The sequence below is a fragment of the Pinus tabuliformis genome, chromosome 1_1, assembly GCF_031772625.1.
Source record: "Pinus tabuliformis cultivar Carrire ecotype Pingquan chromosome 1_1, CPIR1, whole genome shotgun sequence".
Classification (NCBI taxonomy): Eukaryota; Viridiplantae; Streptophyta; class Pinopsida; order Pinales; family Pinaceae; genus Pinus; species Pinus tabuliformis.
The window spans coordinates 648,947,063-648,963,172 of record NC_142297.1 but is presented as its reverse complement, the minus strand read 5'-3'; positions in this window follow the sequence as shown (position 1 = coordinate 648,963,172).

Here is a 16,110-nt window from a genome sequence, read left to right as displayed (position 1 = left end):
ATCACTATGAGATCATCTACATAAAGTATAATGATCAACAACTTACCTTCCACCACTATGTGATACAGGTTCAAATCCACTTTACTATTTGTGAATCCCAACCCAGTGAAGTAGTTATCTGCCCTGGTATACCAAGCACAAGGTGCTTGCTTCAGCCCATACAACGCTCTCTTGAATCAGCACACATTTGACTCACGATCCAAGGTTTCAAAACCTCTGGGCTGCTCTATGTACACCTCTTCCTCAATCATGCCATTGAGGAAGGTAGTCTTCACATCCATCTAATGGATCTTCCAACCCATCTGTGCTGATAGTACCAAAATAGATCTAATTGACGAGTACCTTGCAACAGGAGCAAAGGTCTCATCATAGTCAATCCCCTCTACCTATGAAAAGCCACGGGCCACAAATTTGGCCTTATGCTTCTCCACACTACCATTTTTATCTTGTTTTACCTTGTAAAGCCAATGGCATCTCACAACTAACTTGTCCTCCGGTCTCGGGACCACATCCCAAACATTATCTCGAACTATGGAGTCATACTCCTCCACCACCACATCAACCCAAACCAGTTATTGTACTAATTCCTGAAAGGAAGATGGCTTTTTCACAATGCATGCACCCATAAGTGCCATGTATCCAGTGTACCTCTCTAGTGACCTCCTCTGTCTGCACTGAGAAGTGGGTGCTCCCACATTCTCCCGTGCATCATCCAACAATGTATCAGCCTCTCTAGTATGCTTTCTTCCCTCTCTGGAAGACTCTGCCTGAGTGGATGTATCCACTCTCTGAACCTCTGCATGTGGTTTCTCCACATCAATCTGAGGCCCCTCAACCTTACGAACTAAAAGCTCCTCATCTGCATGTAGCTCAAGCTCCCTCTCAAGGGATACTCGCATGGCCTTCTCATCATCGAACCTGATATCCCTGCGAACCACTGTCATCTGACTGGTAGGAATGTACACCAGATAGTTGTGGGTTGTATCAGTGTACCCCACAAAGATCCCCAACTCTATTTTTGGCTCGAGCTTCTTTCGTGGATCTTTGGTCACATGGAAATAAACTGATGACCCAAAAATATTGAAGTGACCAACATCTGGCCTCTTATTAGAATAAGCCTCCTCTGGTATCTTCATCTCAAGTATCTAATTTGGGCTACAATTCTAAACATAAACCGATGTGTTGCATGCCTCAGCCCACAAGTGTAGTGGTAGGCCCTTATCATGCAACATCGCCATTTCTGCCCCAACTATGCTCCTGTTCTTCCTCTTGGAAACCCCATTTTGTTGAGGGTTATGGGGTGTCGTCAACTCTCATTTAATCCCTTCTGCTGCATAGAAGTTCTTAAACTCATTAGAGACATACTCACCATCGTTATCACTCTATAGAGCTTTAAACTTATTTCTAGACTCTTTCTCTACCAATGCTTTGAACTCACAAAACTTTGTGAAAGTTTGATCCTTTTTCTGCATAAAAAAATACCCAGCATTTATGAGAATAGTCATCAACAAATATAACTTGATACCTATGTTTGGCAATGGCTGTTGTTGAGAATTATCCACACACATATAAATGGACTCTCTCCATAATAGACTTTGCTCAACTGTCTCTGTCTCCAAAGGAAGACTTGGTGTATTTTCCTAAAGTACAACCCTTGCATGTATCAACTTGTTCAAGCGTACCTTTAGGAAGATTGTAGAGATTTGCTACAATATCTTCAAAGCCCCATGATGTAAGTGGCCCAATCGCATGTGCCACAACTCGCTGACGTCTTGGCTCAACATCTTTTCCGCTTTTGAACTCAAAGTAGCACAATCCTCTACCTATAACTTATAGAGATTCTAAACTTGAATCCCTATCTTCTTTACTTGACCCATGGCTATGTGTCGAAGGAACGCCTTTCCTTTCGAAAAGATCACATCATAGCCTCTATCCTCAAGCATGGCAATGAATATCAAGTTCTTCGTTAGTCTGGGTACATGCATAGCATTCTTCAAGGTGAGTGGAGTTTCATTATCCTTCTTAAAAGTAATAGTGCCCACACTAGTAACGCTATACTTACCATCATCACCCATCTCGATATGCATCTTAAGATCTTTCTCCTCCAGTTCACTAAATAACTCTCTGTCGCTAGTTATGTGGAAAGAAGCTCCATTGCCTAAGTACCAAAAACTTCCCATCACTGAATACACCATGCATGCAATGAGGGAAAAGTTCATTTCAAATTGGGAGGCCAAAGCCTCACCCACTGCTCCTCTTGAGGACTTCTCCTTGGACTTATTCAATGGACAATTTGTAGCAAAGTGTCCCATCATGATAAGAATCTAATTTGGAATGGGAAATTTTACCTTTCCCCTTCCTCACCTTAATCGCTAAGGCACAGTTCTCTTCATCATCAGTCTTTGATGAAGATTCATCCCTGGTGTTCCTCCTGATCTCATCCTAAATCAAATCCGACTATATTTGTTCCCAATCTGGTAGCTTCTCCCAACCATTGACAGAGTCCTAATAACTATGCCAACTCTTTGGGAGTCCATGAAGAGTAAGGCTCACCATATCCTCCTTAGAAACCATGATTCCAACACTTCCAAGTTCATCTCGACATTGAGTGAACTTGGTCAAGTACTTTGGAATCATCTTGCCTTTCTCCATATTGATTTTATGAAGTTTATCCTTCAGTTCCAACTTCCTTTGATCGTTTCTATTCTGATACAAGTTCGTCAATGTTTTCCACATAACATGCAGATTTCCTTGCCATGGAGACTCGAGACAATGTGGTCTTCAACTCCCTCAAGTATTATTCACCTTGCCTTCGCCACACACTTCTTACATTCGGCCAAGTTCTGTGCATCCGTAGTTGCTGGCTTGGGGACTTCTCGATCAATGAATTCCTTCAAGCCATTATCTTCTACACAGCCTCCATCTTGTCCCTCCAGCCTCTAAAATTCGAGCTTCCTTCCAAGGCATACTCAAGCCTCAACCCATGGAATGCCAGCTATCAATATTAAAGTATGTATTGCAAATTCGACTTTCACATGTAACCCAGAAACTCAAAACTTCGAAATCTCCACTAGAGAGCTGATTTTAAATCAATGAGATCTTCCTCATTTTGAACTCCAATTTGGGCTATTTTTTTTTTTTTGAATTTGGGTATCTTTTCCCAAGGAATATAGATCTACAATTTGTTTATGAAAATTTTGCACAAAAATTCTCATATATGCTCTTCAAACTCTCATCCCAAAAAACAATCTTCCTCTGATACCATGTATAAAATCCTGTAGATTCACAAGCTATTGCAATTTGCTAAAGCAAGAGAAAAGAATATACTTCTACTCTTTATAGTGGAAACCCATAAACATTGAGAAAACAATAATCAATAGAGGAAGAGAATCAAAGGCACATAACACAATAAATATCCAGGGAAAGCCATAGCTCAAAAACCCACTATTTGTTTTGTATTAATATAGCTCAAAACACATCATTCTAGAGTTACAATATATACTATTTGTTCTAATGTTATTGCAAGTGCTTGATAGTAGTTGGAGGGTTTGGAACTGATTTACAAAGCTCACAAAATTTTGTTTTAGAGAAAGGTAGAGTTTTCCATTAATATATAGACTCCCACAGTCTTGTGTCTTTCACATTGTAGTAGTGAGGCAATGTCATAAGCTTGCCACACTCTTCCCACAGCACTTGTTGTAGTATTACAGTTCAAACCATGTGAAACTCTCCTATAGGTCAAAAAAAGAAACCATGAACTCCTACTAGAGAAGTTTCCAATGGATTTATTGAATATTGTTCAATTGATGTGGTTTGCAATGACTATGTTTGAATTTGTCATCATTCTAAGTATGAATGCATTAATTTGGTGTTATGGATCTGATTTTTTTATCCAAAGAGTAATTGAATAAAATGTATATTTTGATTTGATCCTCCAGTGAATATGGAATGCATTAGTTGATTTGGTGTGAGTTAATAATTGTGTTGATATGTTCTACAAGGATATGAACATATGATCATGAAGTAGTAGTGATCTCCTATGCATTGATATGGTCCACTCTAAACAAGTTAAATATGCCCTCTTTGGATATTCGATTTAGATGTTAAACATTGGAGAAACTATGTGTATTCATATAGCGTAAAAGCTTATGAACATAGCACAGACTTGAAGAAGGGAAAACAACATGTGCATGTACTTTTAACCCCCTATAGAATTTACTTGCATACGAATTCTAAAGCAGAAAATAAACAATGGCAGGAACATAAAAAATAAATCATATATCCATGGAGATTTTCCCCTAGATCCCAAAACCGAGACTACCAGATTGATTTTTCATTATATTCCTTTCAATGTTACAATATATATATATATATATACATATACATGTTGAAGCATCCATAAAACCCAATCCATTAACCATGTATTAGAACATAACCATAGTTCCATTTACCGGATCTACAAAATACCATGGGAAGAAAACCAACATGCCCAAAACCATGTGTGAAAACCATGCACAAAACCATAGGTAGGTTCGCCCACCTAATATAGGGTCCAAAAAAATTTCCTCGGGGTGTTGTCGTGGACCTCATAGAGGGGGGCTACTGCCCCCTTTGTTACACCTAGCACAACGAACAGCGGGGGCTATTTCTCCCCCTGTGACCCCCCAACGCATGGGGCTAGTTGTGGAAAGAATATAACACACACCCAACAATGCATTCACTTGTCTAGTTTTTTGTTCCTAGAAAAGCCTATGCAAAGATGGTTAGACAGTGCAATAGATTGATGCATTGGATCAGAAAGCATTAATTAATTTTCTAGAGTGAAACCTATGCAAGGAAATTTTTTCAATTGATTTATTTTGATGCATGTGACCTGAAGTAAGGAGATTGAATGTAGAATATTTATAGTTATGCAAATGAAAAAAACTAAGCTTACACCAGTGCATCTGATCCAAATAATATTGGAACTTGTAGCTGCTGAAGAATTGTATATATCAAGTTTCAAGATTTAAGGAATCCTCTTAGCATCATGTACAAGACTCTATTAAAAACTAAAGTCTTTATCAATTGATAGTCTTGTTATAAATGTCTACTTTAGTATGCTAATGTAATAAAGTTTTTTTCTAGAACTTTATAAAACATGTAAGTTTCACTTCGATTTTTAACAAATAAATTTGATACCTTGGTCTTATATTTTAAAAAACCATTTTTAAAATGTGCACGGAGTGGAACTCCCCTTGAGACATGTACCATTTAGATAGTACATATATGAACAACATTTCCTATGCCCAGATTTCAGTTGTACACAAAAATGTTGTGTAAATGCCCAGAGTTTAGTTGTACATAAATGGAATTTTGTAGATGTTTCCAGTTATAAGCACCAAAAGAGCACAATAAATAAATTCAATTCTGGAAAAATCAAAATAGGGCATGTTAAGTCTCTTGTATCCAAGATGACAAAGGAAGCAACCAACATTGATCCATGGGGACTAGAGACTCGTAGAATGGTTGCAATCTCTAGTGTTGCCTTTGAAGTGGATGGTTACTCAAAAATTATCAACATTTTACATAAGAGGTAATTAGGTAGAAATATCACTCCCATTCATGGGAACACAATGATAATTTTTCTTAAAATTATATATCAAAATTTTTTGCATTATTGTAGATAAAGCGGCTCAAAGAACATTGAATATGGGGGAATAAAGAGACAATTTTGTTGCTTTATTACAAGATTCAGGCTCCATGTAGAATTTCAAGAGAAATATTTTGTATTCCGACATCATATCCTTGGACCAGAGAACATGCATTGCCTTAAAGAAAATGGAGAACATATTCAGAAAAGGGGGCTATGTTTAGCCAAGGTCTAAAGATGTTTGAGGCTTTTCTTTTGGTAGAGTATAATTTTTGAATGTTAGAATAGATCAACATTATCGATCTCATCATTATTTTTTCTATGAAGTGTCTTCTTCTATGTTGAATAACTTGCTATCATCAAAAACAATATACTGCCATTTTTGTAATGTGGTTTAACTATAAATTGCATTTAAGACATTTTTGTAAGTAATTTCCCTTAAGCTATTACTCAAATAAATATTGATGTTCTACTTCGAAATCCTAAGATGAAACAAGAAAATAGAGTTGCTCCACAATATTACCCATGGCCAATGAAATCTAAAGGTAAATACTAGTCCATCCCAAAATACATAAGTTTTAATAACATCAATTCCTTCGTCATCAGACTTGGCGATAAGATCTGCCCACATCTGCTTAATAAAAAAAAATTAAGCTAAGTGTATAGTAAACAATAAAGAGATATATAACTAAAATAATACCAAATTCATTACAAATCTCTGAGGTACTTCTTGGGTAATGTATGGAGCCAAAAATTATAAATTGGCACTTCCCATTGATGAGAAAAGATATACCATCATATGTAACACTTGTTTTTGAATCTACTTTACAGTGAATGCAAAGAAAATACAATTACAAAATACAAACGAAAAGCATATGATAATCTCCATCAAATTTCTTTTTTATTTAAAACCCTTCAAAACTCCCTACTTAATGCACTCCTATTGATTGATTTGGTATTTAATATTTAATGTCCTTCCTTTAATCTACTCCACTTAGATCACAAGACATAATCTATTAATTTATATTCCATACATACGTATAAAATAGAATATCTAAACCACTGAGATTATTAACATCAAGCAAGACAAAAAGTCAATTCACCAACTATAATTCAACCAACTACAAACTTTAGAATTAATGAAGAGCACTCGTTAGCTCATATAATTTGGTTAGGGCCCTTGGGCCCCCCACAATTTTTTCAGAAGAAAGTTGAGATAAAAACAATATATGGCGGGAAGGTATTGGTGGAATGACTGAAGGTATTGGATTACATATGATCTATCACCCACTAGTGATATCTATATAAATGCACAGTTTATCGTATAGAATATTTATATAGAATGATGAGTCATCAGAGAAGAGAAGGGTTCAACATATGATTATTAGACAAACCACTAGTGGAAAATGTGGAAACCATACCCCTAATTTTTGTTTGTGTTATATATTATATGTATTGTTTACCATTATGACACAATCAAAATACATTAGTTAACCAAACATAATGTAGAATTACATACAAGCTATCTCCTTACATTGAAATTATTAACAACCTCAATTTAAAATATACAAATAATTACATCAAATTATATGATTAATAATCAACACACAACTATTCAACTATTTAACATAGAATTTTTAAAAAATCACGAGTAGAGATGACTTGCTTGTATTGACGATATTCTTTACTTATGCTTTTGGAGTTGAATGCTCTTTGAATTTTTTTAACTACAACAAAATTTTAGGGATGACTCTCCACCCAACCATAGGCTCAGTTGCATGTAATCTTTCTACAGTTGGCCACCCTCGATCCCTCAATCAGCGTACTACTTCCATGGAATCCTTTGTCTCACAATACTTTTCTCCCAAGAGAATGGATGAAGGAATGATGAATCTCATCCTCTTCATCATCCATTAAATAGATCAAATGGTTCTAAAAATAGAAAGGGATCCACATGCACACATTCCATGTGTCAACATGCCAAATTTATTTCTTTATTTTAAGTTTTACTTAATTTAATATTTCTTTTAATTTAACTCTTTCTTATTTTATTCCTTTTTACATTTAGTTAACTTTACTTATTCTTACTATTTTCATAGTTTACTTTTATATATATTTATTTAAAACTCATTATTATTTAGTACTTTATGTATTTATTATTATTATATTCTTTTCACTATTTATTATTTATTTACTATTATTATTTTTTCTTTATTATTTACTATTATTATTGTTTTTTATTGTTTATTATTTATTTACTATTATTATCTTTTCTTTATTGTTTATTATTTATTTATTATTATTATCTTTTTTATTGTGTATTATTTATTTAGTATTATCTTTTATTTATTATTTATTTACTTATATTTTAATATTATATTTTTATTTATTATTTTTATTATTATGAGGCATTACATACTCCCCCTCTATAAGGAACTTCCTCTCAAAGTTAAGTTGAATCCTCTAACACTTTATTTTATTTATTTATTTATTACTTCACATCTTTCCTACACCCTTTGTTGAACTAATATAACTAGTAGGCATCAAAAGATTCCATAGCACATAGGAAATCCCAAGGAATCTTTGTCCTTTTTCCCACATTCGAAACTCTTAAGCTACAACGAACTTAAGAAACCTTAATAAATCCATTTGTACACCTGAAGAACTCTTAGGCTACAACTTACTTAATAAATCATACACAACATGAACAGTAAATAAGACAATGGAAATAATTCTTCAAATTATCTCAAAAGTCTTCAATAATCTTAATACAAAATTACAGACTTTGAATGGTCCATAAACTCTGTTTAAGTAAGAAAATTATAAACAAACTTTGCTATAATAGCTCTAATAGCCTTATCAATCCTAATCCATCCTTACAGGTCGAACTCATCAAATCTGGTGCACAAAATCAGGAAAAATCCGACAAAATAATAAATCTTCTCCTTTTTACTAGGAATTCCTGAATGACAGGTCAAGTTTGACCAACATTCATCGGGTCTGTTTTTGCTCAATTTAACTGAAACAATAGGTGTTTCTTCATCCATGGTTCCCAATATTTCAAAATATGTGATCATATCTTGCCCAGGTGTCCTGCACATATAAATTTAATGAAGCTATTACGGGAATTTTTAATGTAGTCCAAATTTGCTCTTAAAACCCAATTTTTACAAAAATTTCCAAAATTTGAAAAACTTAGTTTAGTTACCTAAATATAAAAAATAGGACTAAAATTAAGAATATATAGGTGAAATAGGATTGAATATGGTGGTAAATAAATGGATTTAGGATAGGCAAAAATGACCAAAATTGAGGGCCTATAGCATCTACTCCTAGTTAGGGCATCCAACACTCTAGGAAACCCCTCCTCTTGGCTACCCACGGACTCCTAAAATATTCCTCTCTAAAGAAACCATTCATATGCAAGTCACATCAACTCAAGAGGACTAATATACCTCTTCTCTACAACCTCCTATTTCTCCTCTTGACACATGCATTTTTATTGAATAACTTTCTCATGGGAAGTACACAATTGTCCTATCCTTGGAGACCCATCCAAACTAGTCCAAAACTAGACCTAAGAATCAAGTACATAACTAGAACTTGTGAATTCTTCTATAGCATTAGATCAATGGTTAGAACATATAAACAACCTTGTTTATCCCTTCTTCCAGCTACAACAATCCTATTAAATATTGTGGCCTCCCTCAAATAGCACCCTGTTGTTGCTCTAGGTAGTCTTGTCTTTGTTTTAAGGGCCAACAGCCCTTCCAAACACCTCCTCAAGACCTCATCTTGATCTGCAACTTACCTCGGGGTCTATAGCTCACCAACCAAAGGAAATACCCATCATTCCCTGCACAAGTTGCTCCATAAACCACCCAGATTTGTCCTTCCACAATGTGGATACCTACTGCACTTGCTCGGCCCTATTTAAGGCATCATTCTACCTATAAAAACACTTCAGAAACCCTCACCATGGCTCCCTTTCCTTTGTTGCTACTATAGGAGTATGTGGCCTTTTTTTGGAGGGCCTAATACCCAACTTGGCCTCCAAAACAAGCCTCCCTTCCTACGTATAATTACATAAGGAGACTAGGAATGTTCACTTGTGGGGTTTCTACTTATTTTTGCCAAGAATTTCCTACCATGATTCTCAGCCTCCTTCATGTAGGTTCTTGGCTCTCAAAAATTCTAGAAGGAGACATAAACTATGCCTTCCTTCAACTTCATTGGGCTCCTTTCTTCTGTGGCCAAAAAAGAGCTCTTCTTTTCTATGTGTTGCACCATGGATATCTTAAATAACCTCACATATCACCTATATTTATACATGTGTCATGTGAAATGTCTAGCCCACTCTTTGGCTCTCCAACAACAAGGTTGACTTTTGTTATGGTGCACAAACCCACACATAAACTTTAAAAATTCATAACTCTTCAACCAAAATTTAGAATAGAATTATTTTCGATGCATCATATTCATCTCGATTTTCACTAACATCCTCATCCATCACTTGTCAAAATATCTCCATAGTGTTTTCCCCAACTTCAATGGGTGAAAAACCCCAATATTTGGTTTCAAGCTCACAATGCCCTATTGTGGCGCTCCAACCTCCAAACCATGAACCCTAGGGCTTGGAGTACCTCCCAAGCTATCAAAAATCAACACTCCCTCTTAGAGATGGAGGTACTTCCAAGACTAGGAAGTAACCATCAGCATTCGACAACACTAGCCCATCTGGCATCCATCACTGCAACATACTATGTAGAATGAACCCGAAAAACTCAATAGTGCTTCTACCTCATCACATATGAACCTAAAGATCCCAAACCTCCATAGAACTTCTCCCTCTGAGCCTACATTATCTCCACTAGTTTAGTCCTGCAAGCACTCATCCTCCTAGATCAAATAGCACATGTGAAAATCCCTTCAATCTCATATATGCAACACCATGATCCATTGAAGAATATTGCCTACCAACCTATAGTCTATCACATGAATAAATATTTATCAACTTGATATTATCCAAGCCAAAGAAACCCTCGAGTTTTCCCAGCCATCCATGGCAAGTCAAAGGAAGTCCACGATTAGCAACTTTAACTACAACAAACTGTTGTTCACTAGGATCACCACCAATCCACCAGAATTCCTAGCAAATCTCGCTACCAAGCCAATCAAGACCACATCTCCATGTCTTTATTTGAACCCTCTTCTCCATTATATAGACACCCACAACTCCCTCTGCATTGCTTCATTATGCACACTCTAATTCACTGTTCCTCAAACTAGCTCAAATAATATCTAATACCGTATTATTTTTCCATGATATTGGTGTCTGGGATAGAATCTTAAATATTTGATGCTACCAAACCAAGAATCACGATGAAATTAATTTTCATAGAAAAATATAAACAACAAAAAATCTATTAGTGCACAAAATATAGATGACTTTTTACAATTTTGTACAATAACCCACTTCATTATATTAATTAACCTAAATAATACAATAGTCTAGGGCTCCCATACCAGGGATAATGGTCAAATATCCACTTATACAAGAATACAAATTTGGGGTTTCATGTCAATCCATCGACAACCAATCTACCCTCAACAACATATTATGACCATCTAGCTAATGTCAAGCTCCTCGCAGCTGCCTTGGTCATACCATGTACCTGCCCAGTTCATTGGCCCCTAATCTGCAGCACTACCTCTATCAGTGATCCAAGTCCATCTGGCCACTAAACCTCAACTCTCCAATCTGCTCACTAGTTTATCGTTCATCCATCAACACATCAAGGCTCATGTTGAGTTGTTCACAACTCTATTTGTGAACAAATCTCAATCTGCCCACTACTGCTACTCAGCTACTCAGGGACTTCAGCCCACTATGGTCTTCCTACAATTCTCTAATGAAGATCAACATAGGGCATGGAGGGCTTCCACCTATCACTACAATATGTCCATCTCCCACAATGAACATGGGCAAGGAGGATTTCCCATCATCTGTTATAGAAGCCCTTCTCCAAACACAAGTCTAGGGCTGCACCACTACTCTTCTAGATCATCAACCCTTGATATCCTCTTTTTCCACGCTAGAAACCATCTAAGTCCATGAAGATGGTGCACATTGGGCTCCAACTTGACCACTATCATGTTTTCCCCCAACATACCATAAATTCCCAATCCATGTTCACACTTGTTCCACTCTCACATTGCCCTCCAATAGACTATGAGTTTCCAATACCTATTTTAGCATATGCTCCTAGCTAGGGAATTCAACTCTCTAGAAAACCCCTCCTCTTGGTTGCCCATAGACTCCTCAAATCTACCTCTCCAAGGATACCATTCATATGAAAGTCACATCAACTAAATAGGACTAATATACCTCTTCTTTGCAACCTCTTGTTGCTCCTCTTGACACATGCACTACTGTTGAACAACTTTTTCATAGGATGTCCACAATTGTCCTATCCTTTGAGACCCATCCAAACAGGTCCAAAACTAGACCCAACACATCAAATACATACAACAATGTAAACTTTGAAACGGGAACTATAAACTCAAAACGTGAACTCTAGCCAAAAAAACCCCAAAAAAACATCAAAAACAATGCTAAAAACGAAAAGTGTGTACACTAGAACGATGTTTTTATTTTTTAGGCGTCAATTTTGAACATGTTTTAAAAATGGCAGTGATTACGAAATTTACTATGAAATTTTCGTGCAAAATATAGCTTCAAAATGAAAGTGATGACATTGGAACAATGATTTTTTTTTAGGGTCAATTTTCAAAATTTTAAAAAAATGCTAATAAAACGAAATTTTTATGTGTCAAACAAAGTTGTTTATGAGGGAAAAAAAACACTAATGTTTTTGGTAGAATATCATTTTTCTTTCCTAAGTATAAATTTAACCTGTTTTCAACCATAACATGCTAGATACAAAAAAAAAATTGAAATTTTTTCAACTATAAAATTAAAAAACCATGACATTATGAACAAATTACATCACTAAATGAATTTAAAAGTCATTATTTGTATATTGAATAAAACATACATTATATCTCTAATTTAATATTTCATTGTAGATGTTTTAAACATTAGAATTTATCATTATTAAGACATATAATCCAACAACATAAAAATGCCTCATAACTTCTCATTTAACACGATATGGAAAACATTAATTTTATTTGAAGATACGATGCATACATGAGTTATATAAACTGTCTTAAACAATTATTCAAAATCACTCATATTTTCTTTCACACCATCAGAACTCACATCTTCAGATGAGTGACTGGATGCTGACGAACATGTTCCATATTCTTCTCTTTCATCAACTAGTACCCCATCTGAGTCCACATGCATGCCCAACATTTCAGGTTTCAAAATTATTCTAGATCTATGGTTGGTTTCAGCTGACTCCCATGTCAACACTGTTCCTTCGGGTAACAACCTTTTCAGAATCTCTATCGTCTTGAAGCGAAGAGTTCCTCTCTTTGTTAAATTGAAGTCATAAACAAGTATGTCAACATCCTCCAATTTTAATATGTCTGTGCGGCGGCGATTTACATTTGTACCCTTTCTTTTTCTTTTTCCGCCATTTTTTTTGTCAACTACCATCTCTGGCTTATACACACCATTGAATGGGTGTGTATTTGTGGCATACCAATGTACTTCAACACTTGCAACATCCTCATTTTCTGTAAATACCTTTATAACTTTAGCAACCCAAAATGGATAGCCATTGGGATCTCCATCTGCTAGCACTGCAATCATGCAACCCTCCTTAATATCCTGTACTGAACCCATATAAAGGTCTTCCATGGCTTCACGTTGTGCACGAGATCTTCTGGAACCAATATACATCTCTCTTTCCGCTGCCTGTGAAGAATTAATAATACCTTGAGATTGTTGTTGTTCAACAATGTTTACTTCCTCATGTTCATTCGACACATTTTGTGGCCAAATAAATGGATTTTTCAAAGGTATATCTTCATTTGTTGTTGTCGAAATGATATCACTTTGATTATTGAAAAATGACTCCCACCAAACTGAATCAACAATGTCAAAGTACTCATATGTATATCTAATACATTTTTTAATTTCTTCCAGGCAATCAGAATAATTTATAGCTCTGTTATGTCTGCGTGCATTCTGAACTTCACCAACTGATTGTAATAACAATATTTTTGATGCAAATATTGGATGATCTGGAATGAACTTCAAAAATTGCAAACCTGATGACGGTGCCCATTCTGTAGTAGTTGAATACTTCTTGCCCCATATTAGTGTTTTCCCATCAATTTTTTTGATACGAAATTGATGTTGGAAGCTAATGTCATTAAGTTGTTCAATGCATTTCCCTTCACCATATGATCCCAGAATAAACCTTCGCATGTCAACAGTTTCTTCCAACACATCAAAAGTAGGCTCTGACATGTATGATTTCTTAATACATTCAATTAGTGATGGCAAGCTCCCAACTTCCTTCCTCCTCAATGTGACTGAAAAACGACTGAACATCTGATCAATATGGTCATGAGTGTGCCCAACAAGAAGGAAACCAACCTTTACCTTTTGAAAATTTCTCAATTCAACAAGCATGTTTAGATATCCAAAAACAACCTGATTTTTGTTTTCACGGCAAGTGTTGTCCAATTGTAGACACAAAAATTCAGGAAGATTACCAAACCAATGAGAAATCACATCATGAATTATGGTTATGGTCAGATTTGCATCATTATGAATATTTGGAGCTGTGAAGTACACCCTTGGCAACATTTTCCCATTGAAGACCATACAACCGACCAAGTGAAATTGAATAAAGTTTTCCTCCTGTAAATTTTTGTGTGTGCGAACAAAATGTGGTAAAAGTGTTTTCTTCTAGTCCATACCATCAATTATCAAACCCAAATATTTATTCGGATTATCATAACACTTCTTTCGATGCTTGTATAACTTCTTCCTTTCGTTTATTTGTTGTTCGCGATGCTCCTGAAGTTCTTTGACAATTAAATCTACACAACATAAAAGAGATTCATTAAGAAATATGTTTTCATAGTTGATGACTATACAATTATAAAGTTAAAGTTATGAACGCTTACCTCTTTCTGAGCCTTCACATTTGTCCCTTTTTTATTTAAGAGAAGCACATGTACTGCAAATCCCCATCCTTGTCTTCTTAGGAATACGGACATTGTTGAATTCTTTCTTCCATACCTTCACAAAATATTGATATGTAATAAACTGGCCATGTCCCTCAGCACCTTCTGCATATTCTTTGTATAAGTTGTAGATTTCTCGTCTTGAAAAATTATCTGGAATATGTATTGTCTCTCTATTTGGCATACACTCTCCATGCTTTGAAAAGAAATCTTTCATCCATGACATTGCAGTATTTGATAATGGACCAAACTGTCTTTTATGACGTACTTCTGAATAAAATGTGGGATCCTTTTCCAAATTTTCTTGAATTCTCGAGAGACGAAAATTCCCAATCGAATGAAACATTTTGAAACCTTTTCTACAGATTAAAAAAAGTCCCAATATGATAATCATAACCTGACAATGTAGATTGCATGCACCCAACTAAATATGAATTTTGCATGCTTTTATTCATTGACAAATATCTCTTCCTGCTTTCTAATGCAAATTTGAAATCCATATGTTTCAAGCAATCTTTTTGGCAACATTCACTTGAAATGAGAGCACTGATAGAACTTCTTCTCGTCAGATATTCTGCTCTACCCCTTGTATAACTAGAACAACTTGCATTGATACAAAAAGGTCTGCTCCTACTCCTTGATACAATATTTCTTAGCAACATCTCGATCATTGGATCATCATTTGTATAAGGCTTTTCATCATCATTAAGAGGAATTTTATCCACACTATGATCAGCTCTGCTTTTCAAATATTGACTTGGAGGATATTCTTCATCTTCTGCTTCTTCAATGCTACTGTCGTAGTCCTTAGAATTCGGACTGAATGGAAAATCTGACTCGATGTTTAATGGATATTCTTCCTCATATGCATTGTCAGTGCTACTCTCATAGTCCATAGAATTAGGATTACGTTGAAAATGTGATTGTTTCCTTATTGAAGATGCTACATCCCATCCTTTGTCATTGCTACCTTTATACTCATTAGAATTAGGACTAAGTGCATCATCCTGTCCTTCATCACTGCTGCTCTCATAGTCCTTAGAATTAGGACTAAGAGGACACAGTGACACTCCATTCTTTTGAAATTCATCATCACGCTCTTCATAACTATTGCTCTCATAGTCTGCAGAATTAGGACTAAGTGGACACTGTGGCACTCCAATCTTTTGAAATTCATCATCCCACTCTTCATCACTGTTGCTCTCATAGTCCTTAGAATTAGGACTAACTGGACACCGTGACACTCCATACTTTTGAAATCAACATCATGCTTTTCATCACTACTGCTCTCATAGTCCTTAGAATTA